The sequence below is a fragment of the Saccostrea cucullata genome, unplaced genomic scaffold, assembly GCF_032062105.1.
Source record: "Saccostrea cucullata isolate Sc308-1 unplaced genomic scaffold, CSIRO_AGI_Scuc_v1 ctg12236, whole genome shotgun sequence".
Lineage (NCBI taxonomy): Eukaryota > Metazoa > Mollusca > Bivalvia > Ostreida > Ostreidae > Saccostrea > Saccostrea cuccullata.
Window position 1 is genome coordinate 4,229 of NW_026922074.1, and position 15,286 is coordinate 19,514.

At 34.0% G+C, this 15,286-nt stretch overlaps 1 long non-coding RNA gene across 2 annotated transcripts; it reads right to left on the reverse strand.

The window, feature by feature from the left end:
• Positions 1–637: 637 nt before the first annotated feature.
• LOC134261152 (uncharacterized) lies at positions 638–4,435 on the reverse strand. Of its 2 annotated transcripts, none has more exons than XR_009990752.1 (3): positions 4,323–4,435; positions 3,800–3,871; positions 638–773 (listed from the first exon to the last, which is right to left on the reverse strand). It is a non-coding gene; the product is annotated as an uncharacterized LOC134261152 (long non-coding RNA). The 2 variants fall into 2 exon arrangements; XR_009990751.1 differs by having other exon boundaries at positions 4,349–4,412.
• Between the last annotated feature and the right edge of the window lie 10,851 nt (positions 4,436–15,286).

Genomic DNA, 15,286 nt, shown 5'->3' on the forward strand with positions numbered 1-15,286 from the left:
CAGCCGGCATTTACAGAATATGTTGATTATCCTCGATCGCGACATATATATATTCTTCATATGTTGATATAATTATTTTCTTTAACAAAAGTTAACTACCCGTTTCAAAGTGACATTTAAAACCAAAAAAGATATTGTGTGTTGGTTTTTTTGAGTTCATATACACAGCTAATTGTGCCACATACGTTTCACGTACGTTAAACGTATGTGACACGTACGTGACTTTACGTACGTTTTCCATGAAAAAAGTACCACGTACGTGATACTTATGTTTTCACACATGTGAAAATCATGCGTGTCACGTATGTTAAACATACGTTTTGCCTACCATACGTTACACATATGTTACTCATACGTTTCACATATGAATAACGTACTTGCAACATGTGTGTAACATATGTTTCTCATAATATGTTTAATGGGTTTATTATTTTCACTGCTCATATTGTAAATGTATATTAAATACCATACAAAAATGTGTCAAACGTTGGTTAAACACATGTTTTGAACATTTTTTTCACATATTGTAAACGTTGGTGAAACAAAAATTACGTGCAATTTAAATATTCAATTCATGCATTTGACATAATTTCCCTCAAAGGCTTATTTTCTTCTCATCTGTTGAATGATCCACTTTCTGGTTATCCCTCACATTAAATTTCCTGAATCTAATTGCTCTTGAAGAAATCACAACAAAAGACATATATAGATTTAAGCCAAATTTAATGTTGAGTATGTTAACATCAATTCATTCTTCTCCAGTTCTCTTTTATCTGTAAAGAAAAAGAAAATGCGAAATGCATGGAATAAGGGAAAACCCATTATTTCCCCCCTGAACATTATTATTATTCACATATTAATCCTGGTAGAACTTAACTAGAACTGTCCAAATGGGACAAAATACCCCCTGCTGGGTTTTTCAGAAGTAAGTATTTCCATAATAAAGATATGTATCAAACACGAATTATGAAATTTTTCTACCAGTGACCTTGAACTTCTCCAAATAACCTTGGGTCAAGATCATGACACACCCTTAGGTCATGGGCAATCTTTGTGTGGAATGAGACCCTCACAAGTGGCTCCATAAGAAAGATATGGACCCGACATGAACTATGAAATTTTTCTTCCAGTGACCTTGAACTTCCCCAAATGACCTTGGTTCAAGGTCATGACACACCCTTGGGTCATGGGCAATCTTTGTGTGAAATGAGAACCTACCAAGTTTATCCGTAAGAAAGATATGGACCGGACACAAATTATGAAATTTTTCTTCCAGTGACCTTGAACTTCCCCAAATGACCTTGAGTCAAGGTCATGACACACCCTTGGGTCATGGGCAATCTTTGTGTGAAATGAGAACCTACCAAGTTTATTCATAAGAAAGATATGGACTGGACACAAATTATGAAATTTTTTCTTCCAGTGACTTTGAACTTCCCCAAATGACCTTGCGTCAAGGTCATGACACACACTTGGGTCATGGGCAATCTTTGTGTGAAATAAAAAAACTTCTAAGATTATCCATAAGAAAGATATGGACTGGAGACAAATTATGAAATTTTTCTTCCAGTGACTTTGATCTACCCCGTATGACCTAAGGTCAAGGTCATGACACACCCTTGGGTCATGGGCAATCTTTGTGTGAAATGAGAACCTACCAAGATTATCCATAAAAGATATGTATCAAACATGAATTATGAAATTTTTCTTCCAGTGACCTTGAACTTCCCCAAATGACCTTGGGTCAAGGTCATGACACACCCTTAGGTCATGAGCAATCTTAGTGTGGAGTAGTAGATTCTAATGTCCCTCTGTAAGAAAGATATGGACTGGACACGTTTGCATAGACAGACGGACAGCTAAACAGACAAACAGAAGGACAAGGTGATTCCTATATACTCCCTAAACTTCGTTTGCGGGGGGTATAAATATAAATACTAAATAACTATTATTATTTTTTTAGTATTCATAACCATGATCTTTTAAACTATTTTTTTTTCTCTATATCCTCAAATATCTACCTTGTAATTCTCTAATCTAAAATTCATTAAATAGCATTTATTTGTGGGTGACCTCCAAAAAAAAAGATGTGTTTGTTATAACATACTGATACCCCATATGCCAGCTTATGGTTTAAGTTACCCGATTGCAAGTCAAACTCCAAAGTCAAGGTCAAAGGTCAAAATTGTTGACATCAAAGGAAGGACTTGTCACAAAGAATAAATCTGTGAAATATGAAAGCCGTACTACTATCAGCTTAAAAGTTATGATCAAAGTTAAAGTTTTTTAACAGTGGGTTAAACTAGAAGTTCAAGGTCAAATGTTTTAATTTATACCCATTGAAAGGTCTTGTCACAGTAAATATACAAGTGAAGTATAAAAGCCCTTGCACCAGCTGTTCAAAAGGTAAGGCCAAGATTCAAGTTATGAAACTTTCTTAAAATTGAGTCATACTCCAAGTTCAATTCAAAAGGTTAATTTGGTGTACCAGTACAAAAGTATTGTCACAATGAATACCTAGGTCTGTGAAATATGAAAGCTATACTTTCACCCACTAAAATGATATGGCCAATGAAAAGATTTTGCAGACAGACAGACAGGCAAAAGCTATATAGATGTACCCCAGAATCTTTGATTATGGGGGTATAAAACTTGTTGCTCATTGTCATGAACTTAGTCCTTTTGCTTTCAACTTAGGAGCTTTATATAGATTTTCAATGAATCAATGCATTTTCAGTTTATGATTAATTAATAAAGCTGTGCCTTTACATCTGATCCACCTATCCTGGGGCTTTATCAATTTCATAATTTTAGTAGGACTCAATGCTTATTAAAATATTAAAATCTTGCTTACAGTTTGCTTGATGTCCAATTAAAAAAATACAATTTTGAATACTTTTAATGGGATAACCCCCCCCCCCCCCCCTTCGGTTTGGTGGGGGGGGGGGGGGGGAAGAAACTGTAAATGCTAAAATTTTACCAGACAGAGCACAGTGTATGACGATGGACAACAAGAAACCCAAGGGCCTTGAATCCCTCTTCTGATCAATTGTACAATCTATCACAGGTATTTGAAGCCTCTAAGTTTATAAGACCCAAAATACATCAACCGAGAAATTTGATGATTCTTAGCCAGTTAGGACTGAAGATTATTCAATAGAGCAATAAAAAAATCATAAGTAGGTCATGGTGACCTACTTTTTGGTTGACATTCTCCAAAAACCCTAGATGCCTCAACTGACAAAGTTTAACTATTCTAGGCCAATATAAAGTTCTCTTGGTCTTATTTTCCTGATTATCTCCCCTTGTATAAGGGTCCAAACCCTAGTTTTAGTATAAATGGTACCCCTTGGGCCAAGGATGCCCTCTGACAAATTTGACAATGATTGCTCGAGTTATGGCCCACATTCTAAAAAGTTTATGCTCACCGCACAAATGGCCATAGCATTAGCTCTTTGAGCCTATTGCTCAGAAGAGCTAAAAACAGTATACATGTACACCCATTTACTGGCTATGAGGACAATAGCTAGTTTATCATCCCCCAAGACAGCAACTATTCCCCAAGATGCAGCCGAGGGAAATAGTTTGCTGTTGAGGGAGATGATTAACAAGCTATTTTCCGAATAGTAAGTAAATTGATGTTTTATTATGGCACCTGATCCCACCTCTGATGTTTCGGGGGTCCGTGTTTGCTGTTCGTTATCTCCATATCCTTCTATTATACTGAAGCCGACTTAACTTATATGTAAGGTCCAATCTGGATGTAACCAAGAGTTGTGAAATGAAAAATTGAACTTACCTTCTGCATTAATCTTTAGCTTGGCATGGACCCATCTGTTTTTGTGTGTGTTCCAATTGTATACTTTTTGTCCTTGAGGTTAAAAAAAATATATGTAAAAAAATAGACGACTTTCACATAAAATTTTACAAAAGTTATTCCCCTTTGCGGGGTCAATCCGGCGTAAGGCCCCGTTTTCCCTCTGTAACCTTACCAAATTTATTGGTCAGTATCTTCAAAATAAAATCTGTAATGAATATGTTCATTAAGATATTCATGTTGACCAAACTTTGGCAATACAGGTACAGATCTAAATTGTCCAAAAACATTTGAGGATTGATAAAAATAACAGGTAACTTACAAAGGACAAAGTGGGAAAAACGAGAGTTACGCCGACAAGGGGAGATTCGTCTTAGTAGTGTGAAATTCGTCAAACTCAATTGCATTTCAAATTTTACATGAAAAGCTTCAAGTTACATGTAGTATTTGCAAGTCTAAAAGCAAAATGATCAGAAAATCTAATATTCCTTTTTAAAAGTATTACCATATTAAAGATTATGCTGGTTAAACTTTCAGAATCTGTTTTGAAGTCCATTCTAGACATTTAGGTGTTTACAAACATGAGCTTCAGTCATCATCCTGGAAAGCATATCTTAAATCACATAAAAATTCACAATCTCAAACACAATTTATTTCATAAGAAAGGAAAAGGGCAGATATTTAAAACAAAACTGTTACACCATTATTGCCCTCTAAGATAATAATTCCCTTTACCATATGTAATGTGATGTTTAAAATTCTGTAAAAAGAAGTAAATTCAGTGAGTGGAACTTTACATCAAATTGTTGTTGTTTCTTTTTTTTTGCATCATATTTATTAGGTTAAAACATTTTAAATAAATACTTAATTGTTATTACAGTATTTTTAAGCTTCACCTGTATTTTGATATAACGTGCCCGTGTTGATAAATACACCTGGGTGCTGACCACGACAGCTCACTACCTCAACATGGTCAATATTTTCTGTTTTTGGTAACCCAAGTCTCCATTATGTAATACACTAAAAAAAAAAACACCCCCTTAGTTTACATGCAACACACAGTTATAAAGTAATTAAATAATTGTTGGTTTTATACATTCCTCAGCGTTAGCTAGGCCATAGAACTTGCAGACTTCAGACTTCTCTTACCAGTGACGTCACTGGTAACGTACATGTAATACATAAATGGAGGCTGGAAAATTCCGGAAGGTATATTTTATAAGTTTTATACGGACGGTACGCACTGTATATTTAAAAATTATCTAGGTAAATCATTTGCTGCCTTTGAGCATCTTCCCAAGTCAATTTCTGATCCGCTCTGCTCCACATAAACCCTAGGCTCAGTTTGACGGGGTTAGAAATGCGTTCTCTGACTGGCCTCATGCAAGTTTACATGAACCAATCAAAATCATTGTTTTATATAATCTGATACTAAATCGTAAACAGAAAAACGCGTCAGATTTAGTCCTAAGGATAACGTATTTTTCATTAGATAGCCCTTTTAAAGGTTTGTCCAAGTTTTTTTAGTTGAATTATATTGAATTTATCCCGAATTTGCTGTTGAATTCGTTTACTCTGATTGGCTAATAGCAGAGGTCAGGAGAGTTCAAAATATGTAATCTCACTAGATGGCGTGTCGGTAAACCCCGTCAAACTTCGCCTTGACTCGGGAAGATGCCTTTTGAGATTTGTTGTGAAATTATCGCGAATTTCTTTTTTTTTAAATTTAGTTTTGCTCTTGAATTCGGATTGGTTATATCTACCGATGACCAAGTTCAATTTTATGTGCCTCTACCGATATCCGATACACATGATGAGATTGGAGAACTTTTTATGTAAACTTTATTAGCTGTTTTTAGAGTAAATTTTAAAACAATGCAAACTGATAACATTATGCCAGACATGACAGTGGACGTAAGGTAAACAATGTGAAATAAATTGAAACATTAAATACGCAAAACACACACAACAAGTCAACAACGCACACACATGTGAGCTTCAGTTGTGAACGGGTTTAACCAAATATCATAATAATGTTTATGTCAAAAAAGATATCTTAGATTTTAAATAGTATAATTATTCAAATACATGCAACTTCTGATCTAAGGACCCGTTATACTTGCTATAAGAACTTAGAAGGATTTTATAGATGATCATATTACTATGATTGCTCTTCTTCCTGAATAACAGGTTAAGCCCTAAGTGCCTATTAATTGTTATGTTAAATAATATCTTGATTATACTTCTCCAAAATCACTTAGACTATTAAGGAAAATAGTTAGTTGTGGAAGTCAGCCATACTTTTATACAAAAAGTTCCTGTATTTTAAACGAAATTATGTAGTCCCTAGCAACAATAAATGTTTAACGCATTGTTTTTTTTTCTCTTTAAAGCAAAAACTAAATGATAATTTGATTAATAAATAAACTTTGAAATAAAATAAAAAGGATCATACATGTATGTAATAGTATAAATTTACAAAATATACAGGCTTTTCATTCTCAAACATAGCTTTTCAAACATGTAAGACACCTTTTTACCGGTAAATGAAACATGTGCCTGATATTACACATACTATATTCATCAACATATATGTAATGAGAGTGTAGTGGACAGTATATAGGGAACTTATACTGCCTCACCAGTGAGCTACCTTTTCTGGTGATGCGGTAGAATCTCCCTCTATTTCAGGCAAGTTAAGCAACGGCGAGCCTGTTTAACCCTTGGATGGGTGACCTCTTCACGTTACAAGAGCTTTATAATTCAAGTTAACCATAATTTATTTATGTACATTAGTATATTTAAGTGATTTATAGTACAAATAAACTATACATGACATTTGTGCTTTATAAAACACGTGTAAACCTTGAGTTCAGTAACGTACGTGTAACGTGGTTTATAATACGCATGTAAACCATGTGTTCATTAACATACGTGTAACATGTGGTTGACATTACACATGTAAACCGTACGTTTATTTACGTACGTGTAACGTATGGTTGCACATAACATATGTTACACGTACGTTTCACGTATGTAGCACATACGTATATTCCAAACATACGTTTAACGTACGTTATGTGAAACGTATGTAGTCACACATATGTAAAACGTACGTTGTACCACATACGTGAAACGTATATTTGTAATACACGTATGTGATACGTACATTTCACATATGTGATACATGTGTTATGTGCAACCATATGTAACACGTACGTGGCACAATTAGCTGTGTATATTATTTTTGTTGTTGATTTCTTCCAATTCCAATTTCTTCCAATAAGCAAAATGATGATATTAATAATAAAAAAGGAAACTTTAACATGAAATCATCCGAGTAACCGGGTACTCGATCGGAAGATTAAGCAAGTAACCGGTTACAGAAAATCGTCCGATTTTCCAACACTAATATATTTGCATAGTCTATTTATGAGATGTTGTGAGATATTGCGAGATATTATGAGTTATTATCACAATGAATTTAAGTGGACTTTAGTCTAAATCTATTCCTGTAATTTTCAAAATGTATGCAAATCAGATTAATGGCAATTTATTGGTTATCTAGTCAGTATATTTGTTATGTGTACGATTTTCTGTGATGTGATTACATTGTATGTACAAATTTATTTTGTATGTTTCAGCCTTTCACCACGTTCTTCAATAAACTTGAAACACGGTTTGATTGGCTGGTTCATCTGCTTAAACGCAGTAACAAATTAAAAAACAAAACTGTTCAAAACTGTATTGTTTTAGAAAGAACAATGGGATTGTGAAAAAATTAAACTAATTTAATGTAAACTAAGTGATCACTATGATGCATGATCAGATGTACTATGAAGCAATTAACTTCTATTTCCATTTGCAATGCAAATTGATGTATACGATGATGTGTAAGTGCAAAATATCCATTGTATTTTCACTGTTAATATAATTGGATATTTTAATGTAATACAATGGATAATAATAAACATTGGATCACTTCATCCTCATTTTTAAATTTATTGTTATCGATAGTCAAATCATATCATGGTCATATATATCTTGAACACTGTGAGGTATATGATCATCAAATATGTCACATGAGATATATGTGTCGCAACCCCAAAGTAGGTCATTCGGTCCTAAAATTTAAACTTTATAACTGCATGTTTATAAGTAATTACTTCTAAAACAGTTTTCTCAGGGGGTTAACCACTTACCTAATAAAATATATTTTATCCTTACATACATCAATGGCAATCATGAAAAGTTATCTTAATTTCTAAAAATGTTAAACTCTTTTTCTAAGGAAATTTAGAAGAGAGTAACATAATGTAGGAAAAGAATGAAAGATACATTGATATTTTCTTTTGGTTGAAATTTAAGTCTAAAATAAGGTTGGAATTAGGAAATAAATCTTTGTTAAATTTATTGTTGCAAAAATCATGTATTCATTTGAAAAGACTAAAACATGTTTTGAATTATACAAATTATGAACTAAAATACAACAGAATGAAACAATAAAAAAGTTTATATACATTTAATATTTATCTGTAAATAAGACATAGATTGATTTTTTTTTAAAATTTTATAAATTTAGAAAAACAGTTGGGTGGAGATGGAAAATGAGTGGAGTCATCTAAGTTTAACTGATGTAAAACCATATTGTCAGTTAAGAAGTCTAAAGCAGCGCATTTTTTGGAATACCAACACTATAACCTGAAACATAACAATTTTCAGAAGCTTTTTAACATGCTTTAAATTAAATATGCACATAAGCACTTCTATACAACATTTAATATACATTGCATCAGATAGACATGTTTCATGTATGTTCGAGAAATCTAGTACACATATAGTAATTGTTATTACTTTATCTTACTTGTACATTTTGAAAATAAATGTGAAACATGCATAATTCATATATCAAAATAGTAGTTTGCTTTATGAATTTTTAACATACGTACGTAAACGTTTATCTATATGTCACACTCATTATACGTTTAAAAACGTAAAGTGAAAAAAACAATTGAAGGAGGAAACAGCTACCTAAATAAATTTAAATAATTAATTTTTTAAAAGATTATTGGAAAATTTAATTAAAATTCGAAGATCAACAAGATTGGAAAATTTTTAAAATGATAAATTACACACAAAAGAAGAGCATCTGTCACTCCTTCATCAGAGAGAATCATCTGTACTTCCGGCTGGGGTGAGCTGAACTGTACTTACATATATATTGATAAAGTGTCATTGTTCCATAGCTTACTGTTATCAAGCAACTGATAAACTATCTCAATGAGAGGAAGTTTTTCAAATGTACACTTTTCTGTTTTATGAATAAATATTCAGCGGGGAAATAAATATTGAAAATAAAAGTTTAAAATACATACAAGTGACCCAGGGATACTAAACGGTCAGTTGAGTAAAATACAATACTGTTTCACTACAGTACAATACAAAACTGTATCAAACAAGAATCCCATGGGCCTCATATGTCATCTGAGTATCCCGTAACAACTTTCTAACTATTGAATTTGATTCGTGTTTAAAACCAAAGGCCATGAAATTCACAATTTTGAAAGAGGCACCATTTCTTATCATAACTATACACCTATCATGTTTACTTTAGTTACTTAATACCCAGAGGTAGTAGATCAGCTAGAACAACGAGAAAAAAATGCATGTCCACTTTGTCATTTTGGAAATTGTATGAATTTTATTTCATTATGAATTGTTGAATGAAATCAAAGTCTAGATTTCAAAGCATTAATTTATATTAAACATTAGAGCCCCGCCCTTCACAAGAAGCCCTGACCCAGGTGCCCTAAAATTCACAAATCTCAAAGAGACATCTTTCCTCCTCATAACTGTGTTCATAGTGTATTGTTTTAATACCTAGGCCCAGAAAAGAAGATTTTCAAAGAAATTATTCATTTTTACTATATTACCTTTTAAGCCCCGGCCTAGCACTAGAACCCCTGACCCTGGGTCGATGAAATTCACAATTTTGGAAAAAACAGCTATATGCAACCTTACTATGCACTTGGTTTGGTAATTCAATTCCCATGGGAGAAAGGAAGAATTTCAAAGAAATAATGCATTTTCACTATATAATCTATTTGGCTCCGCCCTAGCACTAAAACCCCTGACCTTGGGGCCATGAATTTGACCGTTATTTCCCTATCATGACAGGGAGCACGCGGTGGGTGTGACCGGTCAGCATGGGATGCTTACCCCTCCATGGCACCTGATGCAACCTCTGATGATTCGGAGGTCAGTGTTGTTCTGCTCCTATTTTCTATTGTTTTGTGGACTTTGTTATTAAATACTGTTCGTTAACTCAATATCCTACTTTCACAATTTTGTTACAGCAAGACATGGAAAGTAGAGATCTCAAAGAGGAATCAAATCTTTTATGTCAATCATCATTTATAATACGGAATAGAAAATCTGTATATTTAAATTTCTATTGATAACCTCTTCATAACAATTTATCACAAATTACAGCAGGCATCTTTTTTTTTCTCTTCATAATGTGAGTTAACTTTACAAAGTCTATGATACTTCCATCTTATTTTTCGATTGAAAATGAAAAAAAGTCTCTTAAAATAAAAATAGAGCAACGCTAGAGTGGTTTTAAAATATTGACCCTTTTGTTATATAATACATGTATGTGGTTGTGGAGAAAGGATAGAGAAGTAATAATTGTTTGGGTTTTTTTTTTGTTTTTTGCAGATTTTTGTTAATGTAACAAACACTTTGTTTTATGACACTTAAAAAGGTTTCATACTAACAGCAACCGTATTATTCTTTCTTCGGCTCATATACAGTAATATTTACTCGTTTTTTTTATTTAATTAAAGGCAAGCTGTAATTCTCATACAGGAAAAAAGCATCTGGGAGGTGTATTAGAGCAAGGGGGTATGGTTCCTAACTTTCATTCCAAAACATAACCTTTCCTGTTAATTTACTGGTTATTTAAAAATATTAATTGAAAAAGTGATTGGAAAATGATAAGTTAATGTGTCTAAATGCATTATTATTAGATTTCATTTTCAAAAAAGTGTTTCAATTTCATGCACATGATGCTGGATTTTCCTTGAAACAAGGAAGAACATATGGTTAATTTGCCTTTGACCTGTGCCCTTTAGTTTGCGGCGCGATTTCCATTGATAGATTTCATTGAGTAAAACTATGTTTTGTTCAATACTGGTTAGTTCATGACAAAAAAGTTTAACAGAATTTTACTGCATTGTAAATACCCGTACACTTGATTCTAATCTGATCTATATTAATGACTCGCATACTAATTATAAATCACATAAAGAATATACAAAAAAATGATGCGATAAGCCAGCTTGGGTAGGCTTTAGTTATTATTAAGGTCTTCCGTCTTCACGGAAGACCTTATAGTGATTCTACTGTTTCTTATTAAGGTCTTCCGTCTTCACGGAAGACCTTATAGTGATTCTACTGTTTCTTATTATTATTATTATTATTTTTCTGACACGATTTCTCGACAACTACTGGATAGAATTACATGAAATTTTCAGGAAAGATGTGCTGTAAGATATTCTTCAAAGTTCCCAGACAGTTTTTAGAAATTCCTCTCTGGTGCCAAGTTTTGGACCATTTTCCTGATTTTAAAACGACATTTTGTCCACGATTAAACTCAAAAACGGTAAAAGTTATCAATTTGAAACTTTCAGAGTTTATAGATGATGATCGATACTTTCCAGGACGCGACTTTTCGTTCGTCGTCAGTACTTCCTGTCGCTACCGGAAGCCAATTCAAAAAGTCCAATTTTTCAACTTTCGTTGTTTTTCAATATTTTTTATTTATTTTTGGAATATTAAAAGAGACACTTCTATTGATGCTTACTATATAAGTTGTTTTAATATTGGTTAATCTGAACTCTAGATATTAATATTTGAAAATCTGAAGCGGGTCCAAGATGGCGGCTGTCTCTGTCAACTCCGCCATTTCGCGAGTAGGGGCTTATGGAGGCAGCCGAGCGTTTGATTAAACCATTCTGACATAAGGATACATGAAATGCAAAAAACTACTTGGACTCTCACGTAGTAGTACGTTGCAATTCAGTGTCAATCTTAAAAACTTAATTTCCGTTTCACTGCTTTAGTGTTACTGGGCTAGATACGATATGTAATGTGTACAATGTGTTAAATATACTTTCCTAACGCCGAAAAAATAGATGATAAGAATGTTTTATTAATTAATTTCATTGAAGCTATTGCACCTCTTTAATAGATCAGTACAAAGGAAAGGTGCGAATATTTACGCGTGGCGTTTGACACGAAATTATGAATAGTGGCCCGCCTTTTATGATTCTTAGACAGGTGTACTGTTGCAAAAGTATACACAAGTATATTTAAAGCAGTATTCCCAATAGCTAAATTGTTCGCGCGTTGGGAAGAAAAGAGAAAAAAAGGCGCATTCACGTTGGCGACCTGGATTCAATCCTCCTTGTGATCAAAATTTTGAATCAGTTTTCAGCTCGATTTTACAAGTTTTTTTTTCCTGAATCGGACGGAAGACCTCTCGTTGCTCGCAACGAGATCGTATCTAGTTATTATTATTTTTCTGACCATCTAATTTTGTGCACGCGATTTCTCGAAGACTACTGGATGGATTTTCATGAAATTTACGGAAACAATGTGTTGTTATCTGAAGTTATTTTATCTGAGAGATTTTTTGAAGATTCGCTTCCGGTGCCAAGTTACGGGACATTTCCTGATTTTAAAATGACATTTTGTCCACGGATTTTCTCAAGAACGGTAAAAGATATCAAAATGAAACTTTCAGGGATGATAGATCGTCGCAATTACCATCCAGGACGCAACATTTCGTTCGTCGTCAGTACTTCCTGTTGTTACCAGATGCGAATTTAAAAAGTCGATTTTTCCAACTTTTTTGTCTTTCAATATTTTTGAAGTATTTTAAGCTTGGGTAATAGAGACCTTTCCAATGATGCTTACTATATAATTTGTTTGAATATTGACAAATCCAAAGTCTAGATATTAACATTCAAAAATCTGAAGCGGGTCCAAAATGGCGGCTGTATCCGTAGACTCCGCCATTTCGCGAGTAGGGGTTTATGGAGGCAGCTGAACGTTTGATTAAACGATTCTGACATAAGGATGCATGAAATGTTAAAAACTACTTTGACTCTCACGTAGTAGTGAAATGGTTGGAGGAGTTATCTCCCGTTACTTGTTTATATTATAATAGATAATCAATGTAAATATTGTAATTAATTGGTCAATTGACAAAAGAATTATACAAGTACTATAGATAAATGATGTTCTGTTAGAAAATAATAATAGTGTTGCCAAAAGAAAGGCAGTCTGTTGTATTTTATCAATATGATATCTGATAACTTATGATCATTGATTAAGTTGAGATAGAAGGGGGCAGTACAGCCAACTGGCTTGTGTCTTCACTTTGGTACAGAAACCAATTGATTTATCGATCAAATCGGATTGTGCAAAGTTGCCGTAGTCAGTGACGTTAGATATAGGATTGTCATTAGGACAGAGAAGCTCTTACAAAGTTAAATCATACTTTGTAAGTATATTGTAGCCACTTGGCTAGAGTTATATAGCAACTTGGTAAGTTGTAAGACACCAGGCAGGTGTTAAAGGCTAGATCAAGAGGCACCAGGCAGGTAGATGTTGACTTATATAGTCAGTTGTATAGTGAGGCAATTATCATATGGCACCAGGCAGGTGCTGGTATTAACTGAAAAGATATAATTATACAAAGCACTTAGGTCATTTGATTTAAAGACACCAGGCAGGTGTCATATTATTATCTGTATATATTGCATTCAATCATATCCCCAGTAAAACTCGGTAATCCGAGCACGGACCTACTGACCGCTCAGGTCCGACACGTTACAGTAGTACGTTGCAATTGAGTGTCAATCTTAAAACTTAATTTCCGTTTCACTGCTTTAGTGTAACTGGGCTAGATACGATATGTAAAGTGTATAATGTGTTACATATACTTTCTTAACGTCGAAATAAAATAAAGGCGCTAAGAATGTTTTATTTTTAAAATTTAATTGAAGCTATCATACCTATTTAATAGATCAGTCCAAAGAAAAGGCGCGAATATTAACTCGTGGCGTTTGGCGCGAAATTATGAATGCTTTTTATAATTCTTAGATAGGTGAACTGTTGCAAAAGTATACACAAGTATGTTTAGAGCAGTACTCCAAATAGCTTAATGGTTAGCGCGTTGGGGATTAAAAAGGTAAAAAAAAAAAAAAAGCGCATTCACGTTGGCGACATGGGTTCAATGCTCCTTGTGACAAAAATTTTGAATCTCTTTTCAGCTCGATTTTACTTGGGTTTCTTTTCCTAAAACGGACGGAAGACCTCTCGTTGCTCGCAACGAGATCGTATCTAGTTATTATTTATTGCTCCATCGACCTTTACGTCAAGTGTTATAGTACAAGAGTTTGTAATTTGTTTCTTAACATCATCTATTAATTACATTTTATTGTCTTTTTTGTGAGCAGTGAATGCTGTCTCTTAAACGTAAGTTTTTAATGTACTTATTCTATTTATACATGCATTAAACGCTTGCAATTTTCAATTTTTTACAATCTCTAATCTTTTGAAATACTTTAATACTTTAAAAAAGGACGGATTCTTGGCTACACTTAAGCATCTTTAACACAGAGATAGTTGTAGATCTCTCAGAGGAAGACACGGAAACTTGACATTTCATCCGAAAATCATATCAATAATAAAAAATCTTTTCTTACCAGGAAGAAGATATATTTATACAGTTGACCCCTTGATCAAGAAAAGAGTGATAGTAGTATAAGCAGCCTGGATGGGCGGGTCAACTGAGTGCACTTTTTGGCTGAGGGGGATAGGCGGGTCAACTGAGTGCAGGTTTGGAGGGGGATAGGTGGGTCAAGGGAGTGCAGCCCCTGTGGGGGATAGGTGGGTCAAGAGAGTGCAGCCCCTGGAGGGGATAGGGGGTTCAACGGAGTGCAGCCCCTGGAGGGGATAAGTGGGTCAATTCAGTACATATAATCCCCTAAATACGGGTGTGTGTTTACACTATGTTTACATTGGTACGCTGCTACTACGATTCACAACGCTGCTACTACGATTTTGGCAGCGACTTTTATACCTGTTGCATCATCTTGCAAAAATAGGTTGTACTTATCTTTCTGTAAACTATCTAGTCAGCGAGCTTACCTATGCATTGTGACGTCATAAACTTGGCAGCGACGTCATGTTAGTCCTTCACAAGCCGCGATGGCTGCTTATTTTGACACAATAACACAGACTTTCACAGCGCTTGAGACTTCATGTAATAACAGTATGGTCCTATGGATTTCAGTACCAAAACTGATTTTCTACCGTTTTTCTTCCAAGAAAGTTCTGAACAGCTGAATCCTGGATCAGCCTAGATGTTATTTCACTGGATTATTTAATGAATAT